The sequence below is a fragment of the Polyodon spathula genome, chromosome 3 (assembly GCF_017654505.1).
Source record: "Polyodon spathula isolate WHYD16114869_AA chromosome 3, ASM1765450v1, whole genome shotgun sequence".
NCBI lineage: Eukaryota > Metazoa > Chordata > Actinopteri > Acipenseriformes > Polyodontidae > Polyodon > Polyodon spathula.
The window spans coordinates 24462054-24486333 of record NC_054536.1 but is presented as its reverse complement, the minus strand read 5'-3'; the positions used below and the strand labels follow the sequence as shown (position 1 = coordinate 24486333).

At 37.0% G+C, this 24280-nt stretch overlaps 1 protein-coding gene across 1 annotated transcript in view; it reads left to right on the top strand.

Moving 5' to 3' along the window:
* Nucleotides 1-249: 249 nt before the first annotated feature.
* The window catches only part of LOC121312884 (thyroid hormone receptor beta-A), a 92109-nt gene continuing 68078 nt past the window's right edge, over nt 250-24280 (top strand). The window contains exon 1 of the mRNA XM_041244763.1: nt 250-439. The gene's annotated coding sequence lies outside the window, so the exon portion shown is untranslated. The remainder of the gene's footprint in view (nt 440-24280) is intronic.

Below are 24280 nucleotides of genomic sequence, written 5' to 3'. Positions count from 1 at the left end.
ATAAAATCGTATCACACCGATGTTTGACTTGAAAAAAAAAACAACTCTTACTGCTTTAATTGCTATATTTTCACGCATGTATCAGAAATAGCAACATTTCACTAGTGTCTCACCTGAAAAAAAGCTCACTGAGTGTTTATGTAACTATGCCTTGTACTTTTGCAATTTTGTTCCTATAGTCTGGTTGGTCGTGATCTTAGTGGACACGCTTCACAGCAGCAGACAGGGCGAGGTTGTGGTTGGAACAAAACAACTGGCTCTCTGATTCCCCTTAGCGATCAGAATGAGAGCTACACAGTATACGTATGCTATACCAGAGTCCACGTTGAAGTTCATTTGCACGGTTCGGACTTCTTTACTACGTTTGCTTGAGTCATTTTCTGGACAGCACGTTCACCGATCACTGGCAGTTTATCACCTTTGACTTTCACATATGCAGGTATGTCGCTTTTTAATTTTTTTTTTAAAGAAATATAGAAATACGTTGAAAAAAAAAGACCCTTCCTGGCCGCATTGTGAAAAAGATTGGTATTTGGGGTCACAATCATTATCCTACATACTTGAATTCAATGTAAATAGTTGTGTTCAAAATGTGACGCGTGTAAAACCATGCAAGAACAAACTTTTTTTTTTTTTTTTTAAGTGGAGTTTGTCATTGTTAATTTTAAAAAAGTCGATAAAAATAATTGTATTTGCATATAAGTGATTTTTTAATTGGTCGTCGGACATCTGCTTGATGATATGGGAGGTGGAATGCATACATGTGTTTGCAGGAATCGGTCTGAGTAGTATATCAGATATTAAAAATGGCAATCTTATCTTTGCTATTGATACATTCCTAATGTTAGCAGCAAATTCAGTAGTGGTTAGTGCTTCTCTACTGTATTTAGCCTTCTAGCAGTTTCGCTTCTCGATACTGCAATACTATGGTATATAGAGATGCGCGGGCTTAACAAAATAGTTTTAGCTCTGTCAGAATGTTTTATAACAGTGAACCTCATACAGGTCAAGTTTACTGGTGTCTGCATCACTTGTGTCTTGCATCTGTCCGATGGGTGTTCTGTTTTTAAAGTGCTCCACTCCCCCCTCTTCATGTTACTATGGCTCTGAGCGCGCTGTCCTACCCTGCAAAATACCGTGTTATGGCACGGAACATCTGCAACAGACAGTCATGCTAGGACATCTCATAGATTTGTATTACAGAACTGTCCATAGTCCTCCTGTCATACACCTATGTCTCAGGATGGACCACACAAATCCACTTCCCCTCATGTTGCCCTGTATGCAGCTCCACACCCCCCACCCAACAAACACCCAGCACATCAACATGTGAATACCACACTAGACACTAACCATGGCAGTGGCATTCATGCAGGTAGTGTGTTGTTGGTGCCACCCCTACTATTATGCATCTGTCTCCTACTCGACCTGCCTAAGCAGTGTCCAGATGTAAACGCAGTGGCTCCCCCCATAGTGCCCAACATGCAATTTTACGTCACCCCAACACATTTGGCATGGCAGCGGACCTCATGCACCTAGTACACCATGATGATGGATATCTCTTGTGTTATCTGCAGAGTTGTTGGTTGCTTGTCTTACCTGATCATGGCTGTCTGTGGTTGTGTGTGTTGCCTTGCCCCTCCTTCTGCTTGTAAGGGAGGGGTAAGAGGGGGAGGAGGGAGGTGCAGAGTTTTAATATCAACCCTAACTGATGCATGAACAAAGTTTTTTGCAAATAATTTCTGTCCTTTTTGATAATATATAGTTACAAAGAACATACTGCAATATAGATCACCGTAAGTAAAAGTGGCTATATTTGGAAACTTTTGTGATGTTTTTCTTAGGATTTATATTGCAAGTAAAGCTAGCAAAATCTTCATATAACCAAGACAGAACACCTCTATATGGGTTTCACAGAAACTATAAGATGCTTCTTTCTGAATAATTAGTGTTATAGTGTTATATTATTCTTTAAGTGCACTGTCAAAACATACATTCATGCATCTCCATGTTCTAATATGTCAATTAATAAAGACACATATCACCAGAAATACATTTTTATTTTATTTGTTTATTGATTAAATAAATAAATAAATAAATTAAGTGAAGCCAACTTAATTAAGACAGAATTGAAGTATATTCTTGGAATGCATAAAAACAAAGTATGCATATATGCGCACAAAGTACATTCATTTCAATATGTCATCTTAGAAGCCAACTGAGATGACGCTTGACAACACACACACATATAGTTTTATGAAGTATATACAACTATTTACAGGAGTGTACTTGGCTGCCTTATGATGTGCATTCCAAAGTCTACATGCAAATGCATTTTAGTCAGCTCGGCAAGATCAAATTACATATGCTGCAAAAATACACACTTCAACAAATCTGTTTCCACAGTGCTAAATAATATACAGAATCCAGGTCATTCCATGACAAATCACCCAACAGATAACACCCTACCCCTTCCCATTGGGTTGTTCATGGCCTTTGCCTGGGGTTTTCAGCACTGACCATGATATCTTTTTAATGTTAGCTGTGTTCTCCTCCCAATCCAAACTCTTCCCCTAACAGAAAAACATAAAAAATTAGGCATGTTCGATTAATGGCCATGCCTACACAGATTCATCCCCACATACTAGAACCAGCTTCAATACTCTTACCTCTCTCTGGTGCATCAGAAGCTGTTGTCAGAATCTCCCGGGATGGCTCACATGAAAGGATTGGAATGATTGAAAACCTCTTTGAAGAGTTTGGAGAATTTGATTTATTTATCAAATCCATGCATCCAGGGGGGAAATCAGGACAGTATCTCAGACTAGAGAAGGATGAGAAATGCCGGATACCCCTTGAGAACATGCTCTGCAGTGTTCAGTGCCCAATTCTCACTTCAGCTTCACAGTTAAATTCAACATGTCAAAAGACTGAGGAAAAAAGGTGTCATTTACTGCTGTGACTTTGAATATGTGAAGCAGAATTTGACCTTTCCATCTCATTTTTGTTTAGATTTTTATTATCGTCCTTTTTCCTAAATGTATCAAAAATATTGTTAACAAGTAACTGTACTTTTTGGGGTTTTGTTTTTAATGTTATTTTTTATTCCTCCTGTTACAATTCTTCAATCTATTGATGTTGCGGCAAAACATACATGATGATAATTGACCAGTTAAGCTGACAATTCCCTTTGAATTGAAATCACTCTGCAGGACCTAATGACATCATTGAAGAACATCACCATGTTCAAATGAAATGTCGGTTCAGTTTTTTTTTTTTTTTTTAAACCTTACATGAAGATGTTACACACTATTGTTATGCTTATGTGTTTATAATGTGGATCTGCATCAGCCACTCCAAACTCACCTGTCTACAGATTAAAAGGTGACAATTTGTTTCTAATTGAAAGCGCTTTGGAGATTATACACACAGCACAACCTAATTATGTGACTTAAAAGTTTAACTGGCTTTCAACTTTCAATTGAAATGTGTTGGTTCAGTGAGACCTTAAAGGACAATTATTAGGAACTGTTGTATTCATCCCATCCCTTATATATATATATATATATATATATATATATATATATATATATATATATATATATATATATATATATATATAATTTGCTTATATAAAAATATTTAGAGTTGTCAGTATGACATTTTACAGTATTGTGGCAATTTTAAAAAAGTGACTCCTAAAAGAAAAATAAAAGTCTCCCAGGCAGTTAATCAGTGACCCGGAGTGACGCTTGTTCCAGTGTCCATGATGATCCAGGTCACTGCTATGACAGTATGTTTGCTTTTCCTGTAGGTGTCCAGAGTTCTAGGATCCCATTTTTGGTTTCATGCAATGCAGCTTACAGGGTTAAAAAGTATATTATCAAAGGCAGACAGAAAATATAGTGCAGTCTTTCTTTTTTGCAATATTCTAGATATGGTCAGAAAAATTATAATTTTCTCAAATCAAGCTCTTGCAAATATATATAATATATATATACTTATTTTTATATTTTTTTAAATAAAGATGAATAAAACAAATGTTTGTCAACTAAGAAAGTTTGCGTATATTGTTTATTTGTAATATAAAAACTACTGCAAATTGTTGGATTGTTTTTGTTTTAAGTACCTTTTCTGTGCAGTAACACGACTGTATTTAGTCATGCAAAATACTCTTGCACTGTAGTTTATTGCACTAATGGGGTATATTTTGGAAGCATGCACTTTAATTTGTGAGGAAGAAATAAAATATCACCTATTTAGGATGTGATGCAGAGTGAGACACTCATAAGAAAGTTTACAAACGAGAGGAGGCCATTCAGCCCATCTTGCTCGTTTGTTTGTTAGTAGCTTATTGATCCCAGAATCTCATCAAGCAGCTTCTTGAAGGATCCCAGGGTGTCAGCTTCAACAACATTACTGGGGAGTTGATTCTAGACCCTCACAATTCTCTGTGTAAAAAAGTGCCTCCTATTTTCTGTTCTGAATGCCCCTTTGTCTAAACTCCATTTGTGACCCCTGGTCCTTGTTTCTTTTTTCAGGCTGAAAAAGTCCCACACTGTCAATACCTTTTAGAATTTTGAATGCTTGAATTAGGTCGCCACGTAGTCTTCTTTGTTCAAGACTGAACAGATTCAGTTCTTTTAGCCTGTCTGCATGACATGCCTTTTAAGCCCGGAATAATTCTGGTCGCTCTTCTCTGCACTCTTTCTAGAGCACCAATATCTTTTTTAGAGCGAGGTGACCAGAACTGCACACAATATTCAAGATGAGGTCTTACTAGTGCATTGTACAGTTTTAACATTACTTCCCTTGATTTAAATTCTACACTTTTCACAATGTATCCGAGCATCTTGTTAGCCTTTTTTATAGCTTCCCCACATTGTCTAGATGAAGACATTTCTGAGTCAACAAAAACTCCTAGGTCTTTTTCATAGATTCCTTCTCCAATTTCAGTATCTCCCATATGATATTTATAATGTACATTTTTATTTCCTGCGTGCAGTACCTTACACTTTTTGCCATGTGTCTGCCCAGTTCTGAATCTTGTCTAGATCACGCTAAGCTTGCTTTTTGATTGCTGGTTCTAAAATGCCAATGTGTATAATGCAGATAACCGGGTAAATTCACTACACCAGCACATATGCAGTACACGTAAGTACACACAATAAATGCATGCAGCCAGGAGCGTCAGAAGAAACATGGTCATCTTGCACCGCACCACTGTCAAAGTGTTGCATGTACATTAGGCTACTGTCGCTTTAAGGAGGGGTTATCCCCCTGTGCCCCCCCCCCCCCCCCCCCCCCCCCACACACACACAAACCAAAAATGTTTTACAGAATCGCTGCGACACATTCGAATTAATTAAGTCGCACCAAGTCAGTTAGCAGAGAGCCCCCATTAAAAAAAAAAAAAAAACTAATTCTTAAAGTTTTGGGATACTGCACGTCTGTCTGAACCCATTGCTTGTATTTCTGAAGTACACGTGTGTGTATTATAAGTAGGGCTGCATTACAAATAAATAAATAAATACATAAATAAATAAATAAATAGCTTATTTCATAGCATTTGACGGTTTAAAAATAGGTATTTTAAGATATTTTACGATTAAATATAATGTTTATTAAAGCTGAACAAAATAGCGTTTTTTTTTTTTTTTTTTTTTTTTTTTTTAGCCTAAAAATAATTGTATAACAAATATGCCCAAATATTGAAATACTAAACTGAAAAAAAAAAAAAAAAAAAACAAAAAAACAAAAAAAAAACGGTATATCGTAAAATATTTAGTTTTTTATGTCCAAATGTTGTTATTATAAACATTCTTACAGGTCTGAAAAAAAAAAATAAACTTAACAGCAAATGTGAAAAGCACTATATCATTTTTGGGAGAGGATACGTCACCCAGTTCAGTGGCAGAACGAGAGTCAGGCTTTCAGTGTGCAGCCTTGACTTTTGCTGTGAGACAACGTTGTTTATTTTTTTTTGTTTCAGTGCGCGACAGCAAATCTATATTTTGCACAGTAGAAGAAAGTGTCTCGCCGCCATGATTTACAGTTTTGCCCATTCTTGATTCCTTGTTCCAGTAAGCGTGCAGCATCTGAACATTCCGTTTTATATAAGATCGGCTATGTTTAAATGGAAAAGTGAACGCTTTAGAGGCGATACTATTGTGGACGAGGCAGTGAAAATTTTAATTTCACCGACACCAATACAACGTATTAAATTACTTCTCTAGGAGCCACTCTCCACAGCAAAACACTCGCACCTTTAAACGCAATGGCTTTTGATAAACATACATCAAGACAGAACTAACACCGTGCATGCTGGAAAAAATATGGACATGTTTATGCCAGCCTAGCAAAGAATGAAGGCAGAGAAGTCGACATAGGGTGTGATAGCGTATGTTTGTACATTCCTCATCTTGTTACACTGTAGAAGGTTGTTGAAACATGTAGAAACATATGTTACAATTTCATGTCATTTGTGTCCGAAGCAGAAAATAACCTTAGAACCCCCACCCCCACTTTTAAAAAGGCTCTGGCGCCGTTGCAGGCAATGTGAAAGTGAAATGAATGTAACTAGATTGTCCCTTTGGAGGTGCCGTAGATAAGGATTTTTTTTGCTACATGGAATGTATCAGAATCCTGTGAGACGAGAGTGTCTTCAGGGGGTATTTCAGGTCAAACACAGGCAAAGTGTGGTTGTTTGATGACAAGTGGACATAATTAGATAGCGGTCGAGGATCTCAACAGCTGATCAGAACTAGTAAGTCATTTTGTGTTATCGGTTTGGAGATGCATATAGCTGTATTTGATAGCTAGAGATGATTAGTTGTTGCCTGAAATCATATTCGTTTTATTCTGTAAGGTTGTTTATAATGATAATTGGTTGGTGTAGTATGAAAGTGTCGAATCGTAAGTAATAACGGTGTGTTTGTGTCACTTTACAAATGCAACACTGTATTTTAGTGTCATTAGTGAATGAACATGTGTCGAAAAACACCGAAGAAACAATGCTATTTATTAGTTTGCCCCAGTCAACATTAGAGTTTATTTATTTATAGTTGCTTATATGAACGTTAAATGATTTCGAACATACTGTAATAATATTGAAGACAACTCTTACACCCCGAAGAAACTCGTAGGAGTGCCCTTTACGATTTTGGTTCAGGAAATTTGTTTATTCATTTGGGTATAGGCTAGTATTCTGGTAAAATTTTGCATTGGTGAATGGCAGGGATATTTCTACTGTCAAAATTCCGGACGTACATATTATAAACCCTACAAACTATACTTTTTGCCTTAGCTCTTAAATGAATGCCAATAGCCTGTGTACAGATCTAGATGGGTTTTCCAGATATGTGTTTTAGTATGTCATTCAAATATTGCCACCTTATCAATGGAGGAGAATGACACTCAGATAAGCTTTTTTTTCCTAAAATGACTAGTAACTGATATATGTTTTTAGAATCATGTATATTAAGCATCTGACAATTATTTATTAAGACCTGACCTTAAGACCCTGGTTCTTACCAGGCAATATAAAAGACAATGTCAGGTCTACACATACACTACTCAGAGTTGTTATATTTTTGTATCCCTAATAATAATAATAACAATCATATATGTTTATATAAAAAAATAAGTAGGATGCTGTTCTTTTTTATTTCTTTCTGCCACAATGTACAGTACAGAAAGATACTTTTACGGACATTGTTTTAGAGTTGGTTGATCTATTACAGTTAGAACAGGCCACAAGATGACAACTGAACTCTGTTTCTGCTCTCATCTCACAAGTGGTCATAGCGTTTAATTTATTGCACATACAGTAATTACAACTGCAGTAGGCATTTTACAAGCATTTAAACATTATGTTTTAGTGGTGTCTATAACCATCGTGGAAGAAATTTACAAATATGTTTGTATAAGAAAACGATATCGCAAAAGTCTACCAGAAGCTGTAATAGTAGTAATATTTAATGTTAGATTTCAAATGTCAGGATTTTTTAGTTAAGTATATGGAAAACTACAAAGCTGTTCAGCAGGTTTCATTCAACTTTATGTAGCAACATTAGGTAATAGGGTGATGCTGTGGTGTAGGCTTGAGATTGATACTACTGTACCTGTTTCCTGTTAATATTCTGCAGTATTTACATCTGGCCAGGTGTTTCATTCTAATAGTGTATCTTTTGAAAGAAAATGAGGCTATAGTGATGTAAAGAAGCTTTTCTTGTGTTGTATAACTGGTCACATGGCAGTTTGGATTTACAGTGGAATAAAGGTATAAGAGAGAGTATCAATCTCCATGCTCACCCCTTCTGTCTGCCTGTGGGACTGCTCAGTGTGTGTCAATTGTAAAAAATTGTTTAACATTGTAGACCTCTGTCTGAAAGGAACTGTCTTCACAGTTGTGAGTTAATTGGTTTTAGACAAGAGCTTTAAAAGTAAGATCTGTACTGAAAATTCACAGAGCAACCCAGATTCTGGTACAGTTGTCTCCAGCTACGAGAACACCTGTAGCAATGGGGTGCACTCCTGGAAATCAGAATACACACAAGACACTCACAATGATAAGTCAGTTTTGAAAAGATTGAATAAACCATTTCAATTTAAGAAACTGAGTGCTTAAAACATAACCATTATCTACACAGCCTGTGAATCATTCACTCTCAGGAGTTCTATGAATGGGTATAAACATATTTACATTATAAACAGTTCACTCATTCAGACGAATATGCAAAATCTCATGAAAATCTAATTTTTCTCACTTCAACAAATAGGAACAAAAGCTTTTTAGATGTATATTTCTCTACAGTTCACACACAGTGATTTTTTGCATATGATTATGAATTGTCTATGCATATACATAAATATTATGTTGGAAACCCCCCTCCTGGAGCGATTCAGTCACGTTGTTGTTTGTTTATATGTACAGTACACTAGAGACTTATGAAGATTTGATTGTGTATTCTTAACTGTATAATTATGGGGAAAAAAGAATAATTATTTTTGATTTGAAATAACCTGTATGAGTCACAATGGACAAGAGCTTATTTCCAAGGCTTAGCAAGTGACCCAGCATAGTAGTGAACAGTGGAACTGACAGGGTTGTCTCACAGTGTACATTGTTTACTGCAGCTGAGGGGGTGACCTTGCATACATTTGCATCATTATTTATATTTTCAGGCTAGTACGCAACGTCTCTTAAAGATCATAGGCCAAAATATTAGAATGGCTTTTGTTCCTGCCAAAGCCTACGCTGTAATCTCCATTAGCATGGTATAATAATGATCAATTATGCAAACTAAAATATCAGATATATAAGTTTTCAAGTGCGTGGAGAATGACAGCAAAACCAGAATGATGAACACACAAAGTCAGCTGTGAAAGACATCCAATATGATCCTCATGATTCTGCTAGGCCTATTAGAATTGTATATATGTATTTATTTTTGGTGCATGTACAAAGTGTGTTTTTACTGGTTACCATTATAATGCCAGCTTTAGTCCTACCGCTAAGCATAATAAGTAATAAGGTTTTTCTTTTAGTTCTGTGATTGACTATAAAAGGTGCAGGCACTGTTGTAGTGTGTTAATTCCAGGTTTGGGACACTAAAAGGAAGTTGACAGATTTGAAACACTTAGTAATTGTGTGTTTTTTGTGATTCCAAAAAATACAGAAGAGGAGTAATGTCTTGAAATAAAAATGATGATGCTTTTCATTTATGATAAGTGCCACCACTGGAGAGGATGCAATGTAAACTAATTAAAACAAAACAAACAAACAAAAAAAAACTGGTTGGGGCCAGGCAAAATGTCGTGGACAGCATTAAAAAAAAAAAAAAAAAAATGGGACAAGGGTGTACCTTTTTTTCCTCTGTCAACACTGAAGAGCTGAACATGTTTAGGAAAGAAAACACTCAAAACAGACCAGCAAACTGGTATTACACAAATATTACATGAAATTATACCTGCACCCCTTTCTCAGCTTGTGTTGAAGCTTGTTCGAGAGAAATAACGTTTCTTTAAAACTTGGAATTAAGATTCATGGTGTGTTTTTCATTCTTGAAACTCTGTAGTTTAAAGTCCTGCGGGTGCAGAATGTTTGCTGTGTTTGTCAGCTGGGTATGTTTTTTTAAATAAGTGCCTATTGTGGTGATTAGGCTATGTTGAGTGGCATGGCTAAATCAAAAACATTACTAGAAGGAAACCATAGTTCACTACCTGTATTTGTTTGCTAAGGAAAGCGAATCAGACCTCTACTTATGACATTTGAAAGTGGCCTAGTCTTATTGATGTGTCCTCCTTTTATGTCTACAAGTGCAGCATCAAAGCTTTTGGCACAGTGGAATTGTGAACCTGTACTGTGACTGCACTGTAAGGGCACCCGAGACAAACTGGGCTTGGATATAACCCTCTGGCATTGGACATTGTGTCCCACAGGGAGGGGATTAAATGTTTATTTATCTCCCACAGGGAATTAAATCCCTGGTGACATAGATATAGTAGAGGCAGACATATGCATGTCACACATGTCCACATAACTGGAAAATCACTTCTACATACTGGTATGCTATGAAACTTGGTGTTAACATTATTTAGCATAAATGATTGAGAAATTACATTCTGTGGATATATGGTGATGTCTGTACATTTATCTAGTCCACTAAACCGTTCATTGCCATCTCTTATTCTATACTATTTGGAGCATACTGTGGATATTCATTATCCTACTGATAGTATTCATTATCCTACTGATAGCTCTAATTTTGTATAACTGCCCTTTAATAATGGCCCCTGTATGTGCTGTCCAATGATTTCTTTTTAAAATAATTTATACAACAGATACCACTGCGCTCAATTTCCAAATTTCCCTTTTAACTCACTGGTGCGTCGACCCAAAAATGATTATCAATTCAAAGCAATGTGACGAAGGTCCGCACTCACAAGAAGAACAAATTCATTCCAAAAAGACATTTTCATTATTTATTCTTTATTTCACAGCTTCATTTTTTTTTTGAAGAACAAACAGATTACAATTCTAATTCAAAAGGAAATTCTCAACTATGTTTCAGCCAAAAATCCTTCATCAGTGTGTATACACAGCTTCAGTACCTCAATTTAAATACACTGAGTTTAACCGGTAATTACAATTAAGTAAAGTGTTAGTTCAGGGGCACACAACACAAATTACCAATTAATTTATCACACCTGGTATATCACGGATATTTGTTCATCAATTTTCGTTTAGATTCTAAAACTGTTACCTCAGTGTAATTTACATACAAAATGAACCATTCCTCAGTTTAATTACAAACATCAATTTATTGTCCAGCATTGATCCTTCAAATAAACCAGTTATATAGATACACTAATAAACCAATTTCCAAACCCACTCATAATGGACGAGTGGTTTTACCCAAATACCCCTTTCCACATGGATAAGTCAGTAGATAAACTGCATGTGTGGTGTTACATGTTATACAATATTTGATCTTTCGTTTTTTACCAGTCGTAGGATAATTTTAAAAAAACTAGACTTTATGAGATTCTTACAAGAAACACAGTTATGACATGGAAAGCATCCCATTGTAAACACTCTTTTGCTTTTCGATTTATGTACATCTGCTTTCACCAATATAGTTTTAAGAGTAGTTTTAAGCAAAAAGAGGGGGAGTTTGAAAGCCAGAACCCAGAGACATCTAAGAAGAAAAAATACGCCAGTGTTTAGTCACTATTGATTTGATCTTATTACAAAGAGGGTCGAATGTAATGTGTAATTAACAGAACATTGTTTTTGTTTTGATTTTTTAACAAATAAACTGTCACGCTTGACACTTTTTTGACTTTATAAAATGCAACCTTAAGCCGTTCTTCTATATATCCCCATGACTGAAAAATGATTCAGCAGGTGTTTAGAGCAGGGCTTCTCAAACTTGGTCCTGGGGACCCCCTGTGGCTGCTGGTTTTCATTCCATCAAGCTCTCAGTTACTTAACTAGACCCTTAATTGAACTGGTAATTTGCTTAATTAGATCTTTTTTCTTGTTTTCAGCTATAGAACAGTTTCATATTTCAAGGTAGCTATAACATTTGATAAGTAACTTGAACTGCAGCTGTTTAAGAGCTGAAAACAAGTAAAAAGGTCTAATTAAGCACATTATCAGTTCAATTAAGGGTCTAGTTAAATAATTGAGAGCTTGGTTGGAATGAAAACCAGCAGCCACAGGGGGTCCCCCAAGAAGCCCTGGTTTAGACTGTCTCTCAAACTCCTCCTCTGTATCACAAATCCTGTGCAATCTATATAATTGGCTAATTGAAAGTCCTGTCTTTAAGGAGATGATAACACAGTATTTTTATCTGTTGGTTTTCTATATACGGTTGTACTCAAATGATTTTTAAACTTTTTTTTCTACAATGAAAGTTGTTGACTCGACTCTTGTATTGATGTAGTTAACAAAGTCATTTAAATTAACTTCAGTATCGGACCAAATCATAATGATATCATCAATGTTCCAAGTGCAATATTTTACAGAACCTTTTATAGGATTATTGTTATAAATGTAATATTTCTCTAATTTTCCCATAATAAATGTGCATAATTTGGTGCTAAAGGAGTCCCCATTGCTGTTCTGTGTATCTGTAAACATAATTTATTTTATTTATAATTAATTTTTTTAAAAACAATGTATCCTATGGAGGTTTTCACACTGGCCACCTTGCGTAAATTTGTTTCTCTAACCAATCACACTGCAGCTCGCGTCCCCTTGTCGGCATGACAACAAACATCAACAGGTAGCCCTGACTGTATTTTGTTAACAAACCTAGATCGGCTTAATAAAACTGAGCAATTTGAAACAGTAGATATTGTTGAAATGAAAAATATCCTTAAAGATAATGGAAACAAATATAGCTACAGTAAAAGAAAACTTTATTGGATTTTTAACAGCAATACAAAATGAGACCTGACATGTTAAAATACCTCCATCTGAATTAAATGAATACATGTATAAAGATAATGTATATAATCTTCATGTTTATGTATATTTTACATTATTTATTTTAGGACAGACACTAAATACATAAATGTACAGTCATCAAAATGCATAATACTGACTTGTGGAGAACAATGTGAGTTTTAAACACAAATTATATCTTTAAACTGAATAGTTGTATAAAGCTTCGTTTTTTATGATTAAGAACTTCAACTGTAGCCTACATGTTAAAATATGCAACACATTAATGGTTCTGTTCTGGTTAAAGTGCTGTTGTGAGCCACAAGTAAAGTACTATACCGTTGCTTGTTTTACTCAAGTAAAGTACTATACTGTTGCTCGTTTTACTTATTTTGCATGTCTTGTGACTCGGATGTAGTTAAAAAGCGATGGAAGAGCTTGCGGGACCAGTTTCTTCAGGGCTGGGGGAAAAAGGAGGAAAAAGCAAAGAGTGGACAGGCAGTAAAAAATATAAAACCATAAAATACAGGCTGCAAATGCAGTTTTTGGAGCAGCGTTTGGAAATGAAAAGGTAGAGAAACCTAAAAGGTCAGCAGTAGGGTAATTATTGTTATGTAGGCTCCTTTATTATTATTATTATTATTATAATAATAATAATAATAATAATAATAATAATAATAATAATAATAATAATAATAATAAATAATATGTCAGTATTTTTTCTTACTTATTCTATGCGCAGTGTTCTTTTAGGGAGAGTGCTCGATCATGCACATGAACTAGTAGTAATTAATAAGTATATTATTTAATAATAATACATCTTGACTTCTTGTGCAGCACAGATTTGCCATTTCTTGCATCTAATTATTTGAATGCCTTTGGCTTGAAAGCAAGGTGACTGTGTCAAAATACGCTAGACACTAACGATTTGATGCAACGCGCTCAGTGTGAAGGGACCTTAACTTTCTCAAACAATCTCAGTCAATGAACCTATCCCAGCTACAACTGGTCATCTCTGGGAATCGATTAACGTTTTTTTAATTTTAGGTAGATTATATAAAATATAGGATTTTCTGTAATTAAGAATTTGAATTATTGTTCCAAAAGCCAAGAACTATCCAATCTCATTTGTAACATTTTCTCAATTTATTTTTTGAAAACCAATTAGATGTTTATAAAATTTATCATCCAATAACATCGCCTTTATTTTGTTAACATAAGTAATTGTATCCTAAATAACTGTAGAACCACCCTTATCAGCTAGGGTTATAATAATTTCTTTATCAGTCATTAACTCATTAAGTGCCATTCTTTAGATCATATTCAAATTGTTAATTTTATAGGTATGTGGATCATCATTATTTTGATTTGTCAATTCCTCGTCAATATCACCCGCCACCAATCTACATAAAGTATTAACAGAAGCATTGGTCACAAATGGCATACATTTACTCTTAGGTTTAAAATGGGTATAGTTTGTTGGTTCTTTAGGCATTGTCTTAGATCCAAAAAAACTGTTCAACTTAAATATTCCTGAAGAACTTAAATAGCTCTATTTTAACTAGAAAATAATATGTAATAGTAGTTGGTACCAAAGAAAGACCTTTAGTTAGTAGTGTCACTTGATCAGAAGAAAATTCTTTGCTGGACAAATTGAAAACTACATCTTCATTGAGGAAGTTTCTTTTTACTTTTTTATTCTTCTTTCACCCCCTTACCCCTTCTCTTGGTGCTGAATGGTGAGGAATGGTTCATTTCATTGTTCTACTCCTTTATCTACTATGTTCCGCATGCATTGTCCAATGTATGTCAACTCCTTGCCAGTTCTGCCATGGATATGGCTATGAGTGTGGGTTTCACGCATGTTAACTTATTTTTAAATCGGATAGATTGAGATTGGTCTCCTTGTGGTCAATATGCAGCCTATTTCTTTTGAGATGAGTTATTTTACAAAATTTATGGCTGAAGGAAAAAAAAATCCAAGGATATTATGCAATCTATGTAAAACACAGAATACTGCAAATCATTAACTGTTTGCAGCTTTCACTGTGTTTCTAGACACAAGTGAAGACACTGTATAAACATTAAGTAAGATAACATTATTTGGCAAAGCTACCAGACTAAAGTGCACTGTAACTTAGGGCTGGATAAAATCTAAAGTTCAGATTCTGAAAATTACCAGTAAATTAAGACAGTCTGGTTTAATAAATAGTTGAGGATATGCAGTACAGTAATCAGTCGTGTATCAGCTTTAACCTTTTATCAGCCATGATCAAGCTCTTTAGCATCGTCACTCATGTGTACAGCACTAATGCAAAATGGTGACAGGAAAGCGAGTTGTGATTAAAATTGAAAAAAAAAAAGTTGGAAATACTTTCACTTCTAGAAAAGGGAGTTACCAGGAATAAAATAGCACAAGATTTGTGATTGAGTGCGTTACAGAGGATGAAAATTCAAGAGTGGGTGAAGTGTGATGAAGCAGATCCTGCCTATAATCTTTCAGATGATGAAGAGATTGTGGATGTAGTAAATGGAAATAACACCAACAAACCAGAAAGTGACGAGGAAACGGAAACATTAGTTTCCCACAGTGAAGCTGTGGAGAGCTTTTCAGAGAGGATTGGACTGACTGGAACAGCAATCCGAAACCTATCTGACTCTGCTTTTGCTTGTCCGGCCTTTGATAGCAATGGCAGCTAAAAAGTGAACCTTCAAATAAACCCGCACTCAAGAGTTTTTTGCTCCAACACAGTAATGTAAGTACGGCACATTTCATTTCTATTGCAACTTCAGTTTTCTACTTTTCTGTTTTTGTATATTGTTTGACCAAATGGACATTTTTTTTTTTCTTTTGTAAACCTATGCATTTTGCAACTGTGTAAATTACCAGACACTAATGTAAGTGTATACAGCACTAATACCCTGCATCTTTCTAAACAAAGGATTTAGAGGCGCTTCCTAATAAAAGCTGAATCTCAAAACAGTAATTGTGTGGATATACTGTATTCCTTCGAATTTAAGACGCACGCTTTTAACATTTTTTTGCTTCTCAAAAAGCATAGTGATGCATGTATTAAAATTAGCAAGCAGCAACGTGAGACTGTTGAGAAAAAAACAAACTAAGCTGCCTGAGGAATTCTAAGAGAAATGTTTACAATTTCAGCATTTCTAACAAACACTACCAGCTTGGACAGATCGGAAATGCTGATCAGACCCCCGTATTTTTCGACATGCCAAGCAATGTTCAATGCTGTTGTGGTTGCTGGGTTACATGTTGTCTGATGCCGTGGAGTGCTGTTGCCAGGATGTGTGATGCCATAAGTGAGTGGTGGTGTGTGTACGACAGAGGCGCCATCTTAAGTATTATACAGTGCCCAGCACAATAAATGAGCTCCGTGGTTAATCTACAACAACAGTTCATGTTAGTTTTGTACAATACAACAGCATAATTGAGGTTGTATCTTTGTAAATGCATATTTATTTGATTTATTTTTTCCTCAAATTGAGGATGGTAAATTTGGGCTGTGTCTTACATTTGAAGGCGTCTTAAATTCAAGGAAATATGGTAATCATTGTTACAGCTGTGTATAATGGTGTTTAAAACAGGATTCATTTAATTGGCTTTGTACATTTTCGCCTTTACTCTGGACCCACCACAGTCTATTATGCGACTGACCACTGTATTTGAATTGTAGTTGGTTACAGTATGTGTCCAAGTGCTGAATGCAGAAGGATACAAAAAATGTATTTAAAAAGGTAACTTCAGAGTTTGAATAAACTCACAAACTGACCCCTGTTCATGGAAACAGTTTAAAGACAAGTGACTTCCAGTAAAACAGTGAGAACCTTTACTGGTAAAATTACAAATTTGACTGCAGACTTGCTACCTTTAGGGGCTTAACAAAGTTATTTCTTAGCAAGGATTCTTAGAAGGGGATATGATAGTGTGCAGGTGCAGCTGATCAATGAACAGACAAATATAATCCAGGTGCAAAGTTTGTTAAATGACATTTTTGTGTCCAGTGCCTGACAGCAAAACAAACAGTAAACAATAATGAAGGTAAGTATTACAACAGTGTGTATTACTTAATTTATAATCCCCAGGTTTGCCCTCCAAATAATAGTCCTGTTTTTATTATACACCCACACAAAACCCATACACAAGTCCGTGCTAGTGCTAGTGCTAGTGGTGCAAGTACACTTATTTGTGATACAGTGCAGTGCTGTTCCAGGTTTGTGCTGACCTCTTGTGACAGCTCAGAATCTGTTAGCTGTCTAGTGATAACAAGTAACAAATAGACAGAACAAACAAACACTCGTGATATGGATACACAAAACGTAGGTCCTTCCGGGTCACTTTTCATAAACCAAACAAAGGAACAGATAACATTGCTTCGACCCCTATTTATACAGTCACTCATAACCCCTTGGTAAAAGATTGCAGCCGCTTCTGTAATCCGCGGCTGCCCCGTCATTTCTCTTCTGGATCAATGAGTTAGTGTAGTGAAGCTCTGTCTCTTTTCTACATGACTGACTTCCTTTTAACCCTCGGAACGAAGTGTCAGGTCAAGTAGTCCTGTTACTTAGCACCCTCACAGGTTGGGAGGAAGATTTACCACCAAGAATTCTTAAGTGGCACATTGTTTTTGGCCATACCAGTGATTAGGGGTGTGTGGCAAAGTGGTTTGCAGTGCTCAGGCGTAGAGGTGGTTTACTGCTCAGTAATAACAAACAGAACATAGTTCACGGTGAAAAGCAGCTTTATTATTTGCAGCACAAATAAAGTAACTGGCCCTACACAAAGATATATATGGCACAAAACCCACAGGGCTCAGTCCTGAAATAATAACACTAATAAAGACACACACTTTATACACACACACAATCGCAAGTCCAATAGTGAGTGCTACTAGTGCAAGTGGAGAATTTTACAGTAATTAGTGAAACAGTAGTGCAGTGGTGTAGTCCGGGGCAATCAAATGTCCTCCAATCCATGACTGAGACATCGCCTACTGCATTGAGGCGATGACTTCTGATATTGTGACTCCACCCCCTTTCTGGATGGCTGACTTCCAACTGACCCTAGAATGAACTGCCAAACCATCCAGTCCGTGGCACACTGTTCCTCTTATACCGTGCCCTCACAGGTCGGGAGGGAGATTGTTTACTAGGATTTATTCGCTCTCTGTCACAGGGTGTTAATCGTCTACAGTTTAAACATTAACAGTCAAACATTTTAAATTTTGCTTAATCGTTTAAACTTTGTGAAAAATTTGCAAGTCATATATTAAGAACAACAGGGTGTCTGCAAACAGTGGCTGCTCAGAGGTTATTTTCACCTTTGTCTCGTGGCATCGTTGTCACTGGATAGTCACCTCCCAATGTCCAGCATGCTTTTGCTCACGTGACTAGACTAAGCAAAGCCCTGTCTGGGCGTATTACAGTTAAAAGGGAGACCAAATGCTAAAATGTAGGCTGTGCTCTGCAGAGCTTAGTTACAGCGGCAGTACAGGAACAATGTTAAACCATATGACAGTAAAACATCATGTACAAACAATATCTGCTGCTATCACCCGTGCTGGATCTAGCGCAGAGGATGTGAAATTTGGACAAACAACTAGTAGTGCTAGGAAATACCATAAAACAGGCTGAAAACATAACATAGTTGATTATTGAGATGATCGCAACTGACATGCAACCAATTTCAATTGTGGAGGAGACCGGATTCAACAAGTTAATGCCTTTTGGTGAGCCAGATTGCAGAATGCTGTGTCGGTCATGTTGCTGTTTTGTTTTTTTTGCTTTGTTTTCTAGTTTTCATCCTACCGAAGGAGATGGTGGTTCAGTTTGCAACTGTTGGTCTGAGACAGAGTCCTGATTGTTTAATACCTTTAAAAAAAAACATTTTAAAGTTAATTTTTTTTGTCATCTTTTTTTCTACTGCTGCCACAGTTAGACACGTAAAAACGGTCGCTATTAGTAAATTATAATTATTATTTATTTTAATGTCACAAGTTTTTCTTTGAATTAACGTGATACTGTACTTGGAATAAGTCCAGTTTGTTGTGAAAATAACTAGTTATTGTCTCTTATGTACAGTAAGTAGGAGAGATTTTAGTGTTTTGAATAATTGGACTGCATAACATTTCTATATTAATACAATTCATGCTCTTAATTCTGTTTAATAAAAACAGACCATTATCGTACCCTGCTGCTATTATTATTATTATTATTATTATTATTATTATTATTATTATTATTATTATTATTATTATTATTATTGTTGTTGTTGTTGTTATTGCTTCACTGTTTTTATACATTTATTTATAGATGAGGCTTCTGATTTTTGGTGTTTTACCCTGACCTGTATACTCTACTTCTAATAATGCAACTGATACCTGTTAAGCCATTTGTGTATCTTAATTATAACTGAGAAACGTGTTAATAGTAAAATTTATTTAATTTCCGTATGTGTCTGTGAAACAACTAAATGAGCTTTTAAATTGGCCAAGCCTTAATTTGTAAATAACCATTAGACTGTACAAACGAGATCGCAGCATGTTAATAAGAGATTACACTATTATAAAGCTATAATGGATAAATAAAGTATATTATGCTGGACACACTTTTTATTACAATAGTTATGAATAACTGTATTTAGATTAATAAAGACGAGTCACTTCTGCTTTTAAATGAAAAAGACGTACGATTTAAAAGCCCATTTAGTTGTTACACAGAAAATAAACATAAACTAAATCAATTTTACTATTAATGCATTTCTCAGTTGTGATTGAGATACACGAGTGGCTTAGTATCAGCTGCATTTTTAAAGGACAGTAGAAAAGCTGGGGTAAAACACAGAAAATCAGAAGCCCTATTTATAGACAAACGCAGTCATTTCTATTAAAAAAGCTATTTGTTTTAAAATAAGGAATAGCACTTTCTCATATTGTGTTAATTTTATTTTATTGTTTAAACTATAAATTTAAGTTTAAATGAAACTGAATCTATCACCCCTATCTGTGATGCAGACTATGAATTTTTCATACTATCTTTACATTTTGGTAGACTTTGGTATCTGTGATTCTTTGTCAAGTTTCATTACTGGTGTTGTTCAATAAAAATTAATCGTTTTGCCACATTAACCACTGGGCATGTTTATTATTAGTAGCTTTATTATTGTTATTATTATTTATTTCTTAGCATACACCCTTAAACAGGGTGACTTAAAGTTGTTACAAAATATCACATTACAGAATATCACGTTACAGGTAAGAGCAGTTGTAGAGTAAAATAATATCAGATTCAAATAAGAGCAAAATAAAGAATACAGTAAATTTCCATTTAAGAGCGAGTTCGACTAAGAGCAGTTAAACTTATAGTAAAAATATTTGCTTAAGAGTAAATTCCATTAAGATCATGTAGTAAGTATAATAAATGGATAAGAACGATTTTCAATAAGAGCAATTATAAAAAACATGAATACAGATGCCTTATAGTCAGTATAGTCGAGAGTTGTGAGGTTTAGAGATGCTGTCTGAACTGATGTTTCTTGAGGAGGTGCAGGAAGGTGGTCGGGGACTGAGCAGTTATGAGATACATGAGTAGGTCATTCCACCACTGAAGGGCAAGGGTGTAGAAGGAGCGAGATCTGGAAGTGGGGGAATGGGGGGTACAGCTAATGTTGGTAGCGGAGGAGGCGAGAGGGGGTGTAGGGAGAAATAATAGTCTGGAGATAGGAGGCAGCAGAAAGGTCGAGACAGGGATAGGCGAGTATAAGAGTTTTAAATTGGATCTGAGCTGCGATAGAGAGCCAGTGGAGGAAGTGGAGCAGCAGTGTAGCGTGAGAGAAACGAAGAAGGGGAAAGACATGGCGGGCAGCAGAGTTTTCGATGAGCTGGAGTGGAGGCAGGGAGGCCGGCCAGAAGGGAGTTGCAGTAGTCAAGGTGGGACAGTGCCAGGGCCTGAACTAGGAGCTGCGTGGAGTAGTTGGTGAGGAAGGGGTGAATTCTGCATATGTTGCCGCGGTAGAAGAGACAGGAGCATGCCAAAGTAGAGATGTGCTGAGAGGAGAGGGAGGGGTCGAGGGTGACACAGAGGTTCTTGGTGGATAAGGAGGGAGAGGATATGGATTCAAGGGGAATAGAGATAGAGAGATCAGCAGTGGGGGAGGAAGAGGGGGAAGAAAAGGAGGTCCGATTCGGAGAGGTTGAGTTTAAGATGATGCAAGTGCACGGAGGTGGAGAACCAGGCAAGAGCAGTGCCCGAGAGTCCCAGGTCAGCAAGTCAGGACAGGAGAATAGAGTAGTCGACTATGTCAAGTGCAGCAGAGAGGTCGAAGAGAATTAGAACCGAGGAGAGGGAGGCGGCACAGACAGAGAGTAGAGAGTTGGTGGTGGAGAGAAGAGCAGTTTTAGTACCGGGCAAAAGCCTAATTGGAGGGGGTCGAGCAGAGAATGTTTTGACAGGAAAGCAGAATGCTGGTGATGTACTTCTTGCTCGAGGGTTTTAGAGAGGCAAGGGAGAAGGGATGGTAGTTCTGGAGGGATGAGGGATCAAGGGAGGGTTTTTTAAGATGGGGGTGATGCAGGCCTGTTTGAAGGCAGAGGGGAAACCACCAGAGAGTAGAAAGGTGTTGAAGAGAGGAAATGAAAGGGAGTAGAGCACACGTGGTGGGTTTATGTCTGTAGAACAGAGAGCAAAGTTCAGAGTGTGAGAGGGAGGAGAAGGAGGGTAGATTAATAGGGGTTGCCGAGGGTGATGGGGAGTGAGTGAGCAGAGGACAGGAGGTGGGTGGGGAACAGTGTTCCCTCAAAGCTTTTTAGATACTCAGAAACTTGACGTTTTGACTGAGAAAGTGTATAATATCTGTGAGAAACCTTCGGCCACGCATTAACCCTTTTAAATACATTATTTTTGTTGCATTATACAATTTTGAAAAAATATTCCAACACTAGTAATTCAACAATTTTACAATTTGCTTTAAATTTAAACAAGACATTTATTGTGGCTCTGCCTCTGATTCTGAGTCATCCTCTGATTATTAGGGGTGCAACAATTAATCGATGCATCGATTATTGATCATCTGTCCTTAAATTTCCAGAGTGTCGATTACATATTGGTGAATCGATGCATCAAATTAGAACCTAGTTTGAAGTCTTCTGTTGCCGGTTTGCATTAAAACCCTGACTGTTTGACTGTGCTCTTCTTTTAGTGCTAGTACGGTAGATTAGCGCGTTGCTAGGATACACACGTTAGGCCTCTACATTCGCTGTTGGACAAGCCAAATCAGAAGTAGGTATATTGTAATCATGTTTTCTTGATTTAAAAAAGTTAAGGCAAAAGATTTATTATTATTTTTTTAAATCTTTTAAATCAACCAATTTAGATTTTGTTTCATAGCATGTTGTGTTTGGATTTTATGGCAATATTATGTAAAAAGAAGCTGAATTTAGTACAATAGTTAAATTAGTCAGGATTTGTGCGATTAATTCAAATGTTTTGCTTTGCTTTTGGACATAAAATGTTAACAGTAATGAACAATGATAGTTTGGATTGAAATTACTTCTGTTAAAATATAGCATTTTTTATTATTAAAACAATGTTAACACTAGACCGCCACGGTTATACACCTAAAACCGCTGCAGGCAGTCATTATGACGGTTACAAAAGTTTTATTCAAGCACGTCATAGCAAACATCTGCACACCTGAAACACCGTTTTTAAATGAACAATTAAACATAAAAGGGTTTATTTTCTAACTTTTCACGATAAAGCACTACTTAAATGAAAAACTAATAAAATACACATTTCAAAAGAGACTATTGCATTAACAGGTATATATATATATATACATACAAAACTGTAAAAACAAATGTATTTTTTAATTTAAAAACTATAGTAACATAAAGTAAAGTTTTGTGAAAATGAAGACAGACAGAGACAGGGATTGCAGTTCTGAAACTCCATGGTTTATTATTTACAGGTACTGTATGTATTTAGTCACTGTCGGCCATGACCCTCGCCTCCAAAATAAACCTGGCTGGTTACTGATGTCTCTTTTTTAAGACGTACTGCATTTAACACTGCCTTTGGCTACTCTCTCTCTCACTCAAGCACCAAACCTTTCTTCCATTCTCTCTCAAAGGAATGACAACAATTACCGAATGGGAAGAGCTCTCCGACCACTAATCACTGAGCATATATAAAAAAGCTGCCCTATCAGGGCCCTGTTATGAGGGGGAAGTCCCTCCCACCTTCTGCTGAAGAGGGACGTCCTCACAGTAACATATCGCCATTTTCTCTCTCATTCCACTGAGACAGGTCACAGATTGCTGTGTGCTTTCTTTGTCCAAATTTGGCTGATTTGTTGGTTTAATACCATCAAATTTATTTTCTTCCATGGTAAAATCACGCTTTCGAGTGTTATTGAGAGTGCTCCTGCCTAATTCTTGTCAGTTTATTGACTACAGCTGGTTTAGACCCCTCTTTTGCGATTGGTATGCTATTCCGTGTCGGGAGCTGTTGTGGTGCTGTAAGGAGACCCCGTGGGCTGATTTAATCAGCTAAAAACAGCTCAGGCCTTGCGGCCCTCTCAAGCCTCTGGCTTTCCTAGCGCGGCTGCGCTTGCCTTCTGCGTTCACGCCGACTGAATCAGCTACACAGCCCGGCATTGACCACACTTCTACCTGCCGACTTCAGGCTTGAACCAGCGCCTACCCGGCCCCCGATTGACTTGACACCGGTGTGACCACCTTCAGCGCTGTCTACAGCCCTGCACCGACCGTGCTACCTGTTGGCACAGATTGACTTGGCACCAACCGCTCAGCATCGACTGCGCTCTCCCTCGCCGCTCTCCCCTCGGTGCCAAAAGATGAGGTACCGACTGCTCGGCACTGATCATGGTTCCTCTCGGCACCGAGCGCAGCATCCCCGCCTACGCATGGACCATTGCGACCAGTGTGCAGCGAAGCTTGGGTTCAGACCATGCAGCCAAAGCACTGGCAGGTGAGTTGGACTGCTCTCCATGCAGAAAGTTCTCCAATAGAACTATGCGCTGGAGAGCAGCCCTATCCCCAACTGAGTCTCCTTCTCAGGGGAAGTGAGGTGGTCACTGCCAAGGCAGTACCGCTCGACCGGGCGTTCAACAGGGAACAGGCGGTCACCACGCAGGCGCAGATGCTCCCCGTCGGAGTTGACTCAGAGACGCCCAAGCTCAGCTGAGTGGCGTTTTCAGGAGCTGGCAGAGACTGTGAGGGTTCAGCAGACAACGCTGGAGACCCTGCTTAAATCTCAGGGCAGATTGCCCCTTACCACCGGCAGCCC